This window comes from Arachis hypogaea, chromosome 16 (assembly GCF_003086295.3).
Source record: "Arachis hypogaea cultivar Tifrunner chromosome 16, arahy.Tifrunner.gnm2.J5K5, whole genome shotgun sequence".
NCBI classification, from domain to species: domain Eukaryota; kingdom Viridiplantae; phylum Streptophyta; class Magnoliopsida; order Fabales; family Fabaceae; genus Arachis; species Arachis hypogaea.
In genome coordinates, this window is record NC_092051.1 from 80,279,179 (window position 1) to 80,288,021 (window position 8,843).

Here is an 8,843-nt window from a genome sequence, read left to right on the forward strand (position 1 = left end):
CTTCGACATTCTAGTTCGTTCTCTTTACTTGTCTCTTACTCTTCCATGTTCCTTAATTTACTTAATTTCACTATTGGATTATTTTAGCATTTATTAATACAAGAATTACTTTTATTTTTAATTATTCTTTTGATCATTATTTATCATGTCTTTCTTTAATTCCCTTTCTTATGTTATGAATTTTACATTTACAATGAGCGAGTAGTTCCCTAACTTGATGGGGAGTTGATTGAGAGGAACCCTTGAGTTGGGATGCTCAAGAGAAAGATTGTAATTAGGTTTATTGTTGAATTGCTCTCTAGTCACTAACACCAATCCTCCTAAGAGCGGATTGGAACTTGTGGATAGAAACATCATTCCAACTTGTTTAACTTTCCCTTACTTAGTAAGGGACAACTAAACATAATAACCCTCAATTGTCAATTAATCATGAGAGTACTCTAACAAGAATAGGGCTTCCAACTAATCAACTCCCAGTCAAGGCTTTTATTTAAATTTATATAAATTCTCTAATTTAATTTTATGCCATTCAACTCAAACCTCTTTGAAAACATCTGATTAATAAAATAGCACACTTTTCTGCAACTCGTTGGAACATGACCTGGGATTCATACTCCCAGTATTTTAATTTTAATTTCTGTGACACCCTTCTAAATTGATAAGTGAATTTCTGGTTGGTTGAGAACTATACTTGCAACGCATATTTTATAATCATTCTTAACTCACCAATTTCCGCCACCATCAGAGATCTTTAAGCTGCCTCAACTGCAAGATGACCCAGACTCCTTTAATAGGAGAATGATGAGACCAAATCAGAGCTTGGACAAAATTCTAGAGGACATATGCCTCCCTGGAGCCAAATGGACAACCAACACAGGGTGTCCCAAACTAACTCAAGAGAGGAGATCTCAAACCAGTCGCCAGAGCTTGGCTGGACTTCGTTGGGCACTCTATACTGCCCACTAGCAACCGCTCTGAAGTCACCATAAGAAGAGCAGTGATGATTCATTGCATTATGCTGGAAAAAGAAGTGGAAGTTCATCAGTTGATTTCTTGTGAGCTTTACAAAATTGCAAACAAGAACTCCAAAGATGCCAAATTGGCCTATCCAAGCTTAATCTCTCTGTTATGTAAAGATGCTGGGGTAAAAATGGGAGTAGATGAGTATATCTCAGTTGAGCAACCAATCACCAAAAAGTCAATGGAAGGACAAGTGCAGGACGACCCCATCAAGAGGAGAGCACAGGAGTTCCTCCCGGAAATTCCTCAATTTGAATACTGGGGGTGCCTAGAAACATCTATCACTAAGTTACAAGAAGCTATGGATCAACTGAAGGAAGAACAGCAAAATCAAAACAGCATGCTCTGCAAACTGCTTAGGGAACAAGAAGAGCAAGGGCATAAACTAAAGGAACTAAAGCGCCAGAAGCTATCTCTTGAAGGACCAAGCACTCCACAGGCTAAAGAGGCATCTACCTTCCAAAATAAAGGTTGTTGAGTCCTAACTCTGTAATAACCTTTTATCTATTTTAAAAGTACATGAGTATTAGAATTAGAGTCATTTGTCTTTATGTCTTTAATTTCCTTTCTTTTATTATTAATTGTTTGCTTTTTAGGCCTATTTTAGATTATTTCTATTAAATAATAAATAAAGATTATAGTCTATGCCTTAAAGTTATGAATGTCCTATGAATCCATTACCTTTCGTAAATGAAAAATGTTTTAATTACAAAAGAATAAGAAGTACATGATTTCGAATTCATCCTTGAAATTAGTTTAATTATTTTGATATGGTGACAATACTTTTTATTTTCTGAATGAATGTTTGAACAGTGCATATGTCTTTTGAATTTGCTGTTTATGAATGTTAAAATTATTGGCTCTTGAAAGAATGATGAAAAAGGAGAAATGTTATTTGATAATCTGAAAAATCATAAAAATGATTCTTGAAGCAAGAAAAAGCAGTGAAGAACAAAGCTTGCAAAAAAAAAAAAAAGAGAGAGAAGAGCAAAAGCAAGCAGAAAATTCCAATAGCCCTTAAAATCAAAAGGCAAGGGTAATAAAAAGGATCCAAGGCTTTGAGCATTAATGGATAGGAGGGCCCGAAGGAATAAAATCCTGGCCTAAGCGGCTAAACCAAGCTGTCCCTAACCATGTGCTTGTGGCGTGAAGGTGTCAAGTAAAAAGCTTGAGACTGAGCAGTTAAAGTCGAGGTCCAAAGCAAAAAGATTGTGCTTAAGAACTCTGAACACCTCTAATTGGGGACTTTAGCAAAGCTGAGTCACAATCTGAAAATGTTCACCCAGTTATGTGTCTGTGGCATTTATGTATCCGGTGGAAATATTGGAAAACAAAGTGCTTAGGGCCACGGCCAAGACTCATAAAGTAGCTGTGTTCAAGAATCAACATACTGAACTAGGAGATTCAATAATACTATCTAAATTCTGAGTTCCTATAGATGCCAGTCATTCTGAGCTTCAAAAGATAAAGTGAGATGCCAAAACTGTTCAGAGGCAAAAAGCTACTAGTCCCGCCCATTTAATTAGAACTAAGTTTCATTGATATTTTGGACTTTATAGTATATTTTCTTATTTTTATTCTATTTGATTTTCAGTTGCTTGGGGACAAGCAACAATTTAAGTTTGGTGTTGTGACGAGCGGATAATTTATATGCTTTTTGGCATTATTTTTAAGTAGTTTTCAGCATGTTTTAATTACTTTTGAGTATATTTTTATTAGTTTTTATTCAAAATTCACATTTCTAGACTTTACTATGAGTTTGTGTGTTTTTCTGTGATTTCAGGTATTTTCTGGCTGAAATTGAGGGACCTGAGCAAAATCTGATTCAGAGGCTGAAAAAGGACTGCAGATGCTGTTGGATTCTGACCTCCCTGCACTCGAAATAGATTTTCCGGAGCTACAGAAACCCAAATGGCGCGCCCTTAATTGCGTTGGAAAGTAGACATCCAGAGATAAACTACGTAAAATGGTGTTTAACCCCAATTCTATGTTCCATTCTGGCATTAAACGCCAGAAACAGGTTACAAGTTGGAGTTAAACGCCCAAACCAAGTTACAACCTGGCGTTTAACTTCAGAAACAGCCTAGGCACATGTAAAGCTCAAGTCTCAGCCCTAGCACACACCAAGTGGGCCCCGGAAGTGGATTTCTGCACTATCTATCGTAGTTTACTCATTTTCTGTAAACGTAGGTCACTAGTTAGTATTTAAACAACTTTTAGAGATTTATTTTGCATCTCATGACATTTTCACGTTTTACATTGTATCTCTATGGCATGAGTCTCTAAACTCCAGGATTGGGGGTGAGGAGCTCTGCTGTGTCTCGATGAATTAATGCAATTACTTCTGTTTTTTATTCATACATGCTTGTTTCTATTCTAAGATATTCACTCATACTTAACCGTGATGAATGTAATGATCCGTGACACTCATCACCATTCTCAACCTATGAATGTGTGCCTGACAACCACTTCCGTTCTACCTTAGATTGAGTGTATATCTCTTAGCCTCTCGGTTCATGATCAGAGTCTTCGTGGTATAGGCTAGGACTATTGACGGCCATTCCTGAGATCCGAAAAGTCTAAACCTTGTCTGTGGTATTTCGAGTAGGATCTGGGATGGAATGACTATGACGAGCTTCAAACTCACGAGTGCTGGGCGTAATGACAGACACAAAAGGATCAATGGATCCTATTCCAACATGAGTAAGAACTGACTGATGATTAGTCGTGCGGTGTGATGCCAGGGCATTTTGGCCAGTTTCACTGACCTTTTCTTTACTATTTTTCGGGTAGTTTCATGCATTTTCTTAGGAAATAAGCTAGTTTTGGGTAGATATTCATTTTGGTCCATCTTTTTCTATGCTTTAAATAAGGAAGATCTTGTATGAAATAGAACTTGCTTCCATGTTAGTTTAAACCTTTTTGAATTCTTTTTTTTTAGTTTGTGTGATGAAGAGGTCTCTGTGTGCTGGTCTTTATGTTACTGCACCATTTCTTTACTTACTTGTATGCTTGTCCCTTTTGAATCAAATGAAAAGAGAATGAGTGAGTTTTAAAAAGACCAGAGAAGAGTTCATACTAGGGAATAAATCCATGAGTTTGTGGTATGGTCATAAGTTAGCTAAGTTGGTTCAACCACAAGGTGGAAAGACAACTATCGGTCATGAATACTATGCCTGAGACACACCCCATGAGACTAGCTAAGTAAGAAGATCCTAATAAGAAAAAGGGAAAGAACAATCAAGGTTGAGGAATAAAAGAAAAAGAGTAAGCAATAAGGCCAGGCACCAATAGTTTTAAATCTTGAGGCATGTGTTTGTGGTGTTCCTGTGTGAGGGATCTACTTGGATGAATAAGCTCTTAGGAGTGCCTTATCACTTGGTAACTTGGGTTAACTAACTCGGGATTATCAGCTGAAAGTCCACTATCAAGAGTAACCCTCACCACAGAACATTTAGTAACCCAAAGAGGTGCTGGACACCAAGGCCTCAAGTAAAGAAAAAGAATAAACTATATGCCTGTGGTGTGCATGTATGGGGGAGAGACTTGAGCAAGTAAGTCCTTAGAGGTGTCTCAACACCTAGCACCTTGAACCAACTGGTTCGGGAGTGTTGGTTGAAAGCTTATCTTAAAGAGTTGCCCCCTTATAGAACACTTAGCCTGAAGGACACCAATAAGCCCTGAAATGACAATAAAAGGATCAATGAATAAAAGTATCATGGGATGTAAGCAAAGTGAGTATTGTAGGGCATGATAAAAGTCTGAAAGCCAGGAATGAATCTAAGTTGCTATGCATGAAACCACCATAAAATCAGTGACATGACTTCCACAAGAATGACTCATTTCTCTTGGCATTTCATTCATCATTCTCTTGTTCCAGTACTTGCTTAGGGACAAGCAAGCTTTAAGTTTGGTGTTGTGATGCCAGGGCATTTTGGCCAGTTTCACTGACCTTTTCTTTACTATTTTTAGGGTAGTTTCATGCATTTTCTTAGGAAATAAGCTAGTTTTGGGTAGATATTCACTTACACCTGGATTCAATCATACATTGTGCATTTTACATGATTTCATGAGGATTTTGCATGAATTTAGTGACAAATTGTATGCTGCATTACCCATGACTTGGACTAGAACTTTGATGCACTCTATTGTTTGATTTCAGGACCAAAGGAAGCAAGGAATGGGAGGTAACTTGCAAAGTTAATGAGAAAAGTGACTGCCAATAACGCTCTCGAAGCCATCATTACCCACGTTAAGAGTCACGTTAACTAAGTTAACGTGAACTCTAATGTGAAAAAGGGAATTTGGGCCAACGTTAGTGACACTTAACATTCTCACTAACATTGGCCAATGCTCACAAGTGGACACGTTAGAGTCCACGTTAACTTAGTTGACGTGGCCTTTAACGTTAAAAAGGGGAACTGAAGCAAACGTTAGTGACATTCAACATTGTCACTAACGTTTGCCTAAGTGCACAATGCCACGTTAACGCCCACGTTAACTTAGTTAACGTGGAGGCTAACGTGTAAGAAGAAGGTGATGGCCAACGTTAGTGACACTTAACATTGTCACTAACGTTAGAAGGAGCCACACAAGCCACTATGAGCCACGTTAACTCCCACGTTAACTTAGTTAACGTGGAAGCTAACGTGGATGAGTAAATAATGAGCTAACATTAGTGACACTCAACATTGTCACTAACGTTGGGGATGGCTAAGCATGGCCACGTTATAGAGCCACGTTAACTAAGTTAACGTGGACTCTAACGTAAGACATGGGGGCACATTGGAACGTTAGTGACAATGTTGAGTGTCACTAACGTTCTCGAAGGATGGCAAGCCCACGTTAAAGAGCCACGTTAACTAAGTTAACGTGGGCTCTAACGTAGGAGCAATGGGGGCATTTCAACATTATTGGGAAAGTTAAGCCCCAATAACGTGTGCGAAGGACCTAGAGGCAATGTTAGTGGCAACGTTTGTGCCACTAACATTAAAGTTAACGTGGCTTTTACTTAGGAACGTTAGTGAGAAAGTTGATTGTCACTAACGTTCTCGAACTCATATTTTCACTAAACGTTAACACCCCTAACGCCCTGAGCTCAAGTCTCTGCCCACTTCACACTTTCTCTCTACAAGTAAAGCCAAGTCCAAATGAAGAAAAGAACTGCTTCAAACTCAAGAAAATAGCATAGAACTACTTCTTGTATTTACTTTCTCTGCACTTCTAGTTTTCATTATGTATTCTCCATCTTTGTTTTCGTTTTCCAGAGCTATGAACAACTAAACCCCTTTCATTGGGTTAGGGAGCTCTGTTGTAATTTGATGGATCAATACTAGTTTTCATTATTCTTCTTCTATCTTTTCTCTTGATTTTACTTGAAAGCTTTCGATCTTCATCCAATTGGGTAGTTATCTTGGAAAAGAAACTATTCATACTTGGATCTCTTCGGAACCTTGGAAGAGGAATGAAGAGATCAAGCTAGAAATGCTTTCTCATGCTGGACCAAATTGGGTTTGGATGGATATGTGACTATAATCCTCTCAATGCTTGATTTGGGAAATGCATGTGGTATAATCAGTGACCATACTTCATCTCTTCTTATGAGCAATTTACCAAGGAATTGGCTATTGATCAAGATTTGAGAGATTGAATTACAAGAAATTGTAATTCAATCACTTAAGATTGCCAAGGAGATCAATGAGTGCATTGATTGAGGAAGAGATGTAAATGAGATTGATCTGGAGAATGCAACATCTCCTAAGCCCAATGAACTCCCCATTTCTAATCTTATTCATTCTCTTTAATTTCTGTCATTTACATTTATGAGCAATTCCCCCATTCCCATTTAAGATTCCGCAATTTACTTTCTGCCATTTACTTTCCCGCCATTTAATTTTCTGCAATTCTCAAGTTAATTCCTGATTAGCTCAACTAGAACATTCCTCTAATTAAAGTTGCTTGATCAATCAATCCTTGTGGGATTCGACCTCACTCTATTGTGAGTTTTTACTTGACGACAAATTCGGTACACTTGCCGAAGGAAATTTGTTATGAGACAAGTTTTCCGTGCATCAAGTTTATGGCGCCGTTGCCGGGGATTGATTGTGCATCAACAATGATTAGATTGGAGGATAACTAGATTGAGCATTTTATTTTTTGTTTGATTTAAATTTCTGTTTGAGTTATTTACTTCCTGTTTTAGTTAATTTCTTCCCTTACCTCTACTTTTCCTGTTTTATTCGCACTAACCCACTAACTGTTTGATATATTGCATCACTCACACTAACAGTAATTCTGGCAGATATACTTTCTGCACCTATTCTCTTTGCTTGTACTTGTTGGTTGTATGACAGGGAGAAGAAGCGGGGCTTCAACTTCCTTTGATTCTGAACCTGATAGAACCTTCCTTAGACTAAGGAGGGAGGCAAGAGACAAATGTGTAGTTGGTGCTGAAAAAGAGGAGGAACACTTTGAGGAATACTTTGAACCAAACATGGAAGAAAACATGGAAAACCATCATGAAGAAGAGGCTCACAACCATGGCAGAAGAGGTCGAGCAAATCATGCTGGGGAGGATAGAAGAGTTTTAGGCTCCTACATCAACCCAAACCTGGGAAACTGAGGGAGTAGCATTCAAAAGCCAACCATCCATGCCAACAATTTTGAACTGAAGCCACAGCTCATCACCCTTGTGCAGAACAACTGTTCGTTCGGAGGAAGTGTCCAAGAGGACCCAAATCAACATTTAACCACCTTCCTGAGAATATGTGACACAGTGAAGTCTAATGGTGTTTATCCTGACGCCTATAGACTGCTCTTATTTCCATTCTCACTCAAGGATAAGGCAGCCAAGTGGATGGAAACTTTCCCAAGGGAAAGCTTGACAACTTGGGAAGATGTGGTGAACAAATTCTTAGCAAGACTTTACCATCCTCAACGAATCAATAGGTTGAGAGTTGAGGTCCAAACCTTCAGGCAACAAGATGGTGAGACTCTATATGAGGCATGGGAGAGGTTTAAGGACCTGACAAGGAGGTGTCCACCTGACATGTTCAACGAATGGGTGCAGCTGCACATTTTCTATGAAGGGCTCTCTTATGAGTCAAAGAAGGAACATAGACCATTCACCGGAGGATCTTTGAACAAGAAGAAAACCATTGAGGAAGCTATAGATGTTATTGAAACAGTAGCAGAGAACGACTACTTCTATGCTTCCGAAAGAGGGAACACAAGAGGAGTAATGGAGCTAAACAATGTAGATGCTCTGTTGGCCCAAAACAAGCTCATTACCCAACAGCTGGCTGACCTCACCAAGAAGATGGAGAGGAACCAAGTGGCAGCAATCTCCACTTCATCAACAACCCAAGAAGGAGTGAATGAAGAGGCAGATGGTAGCCAGGAGCAAGCCAACTACATCGGGAATTCACCTAGGCAGAACCATGATCCATACTCCAAGACTTACAACCCTGGATGGAGGAATCACCCAAACTTTGGGTGGGGAAATCAACAAGACCAAAGCCTTGATCAAAGACGCCCAAATCCAAACAATGCAGCTCACCAACACTTCACATCTAGACCATATCAACATCCCAATAACAACACCTCTCCACATTCATATCAAGGCCAGAACAACCCTCCTCAACCAGACCTATCATCATTTGATGAAAGAATCTCAAGGATTGAAAATCTACTTGAAGGCATATGCAAGGATATCCAGGACAGTAAAGCATTCAAGGAGGAAGTGCGAGCCAGTTTCAAGAATCAGGGAGACACAATCAAGAGGTTAGAATCTCAAGTAGGATATCTCTCTGAGCAAATTCCCA

The 8,843-nt window shown here is 38.9% G+C and overlaps 1 non-coding gene across 1 annotated transcript; it reads right to left on the minus strand.

Annotated features, from left to right (window-relative positions):
* Positions 1 to 7,966: 7,966 nt before the first annotated feature.
* On the minus strand, positions 7,967 to 8,070 carry LOC112761227 (small nucleolar RNA R71). The gene has a single exon (XR_003181632.1). It is a non-coding gene; the product is annotated as a small nucleolar RNA R71 (small nucleolar RNA).
* Positions 8,071 to 8,843: the final 773 nt, after the last annotated feature.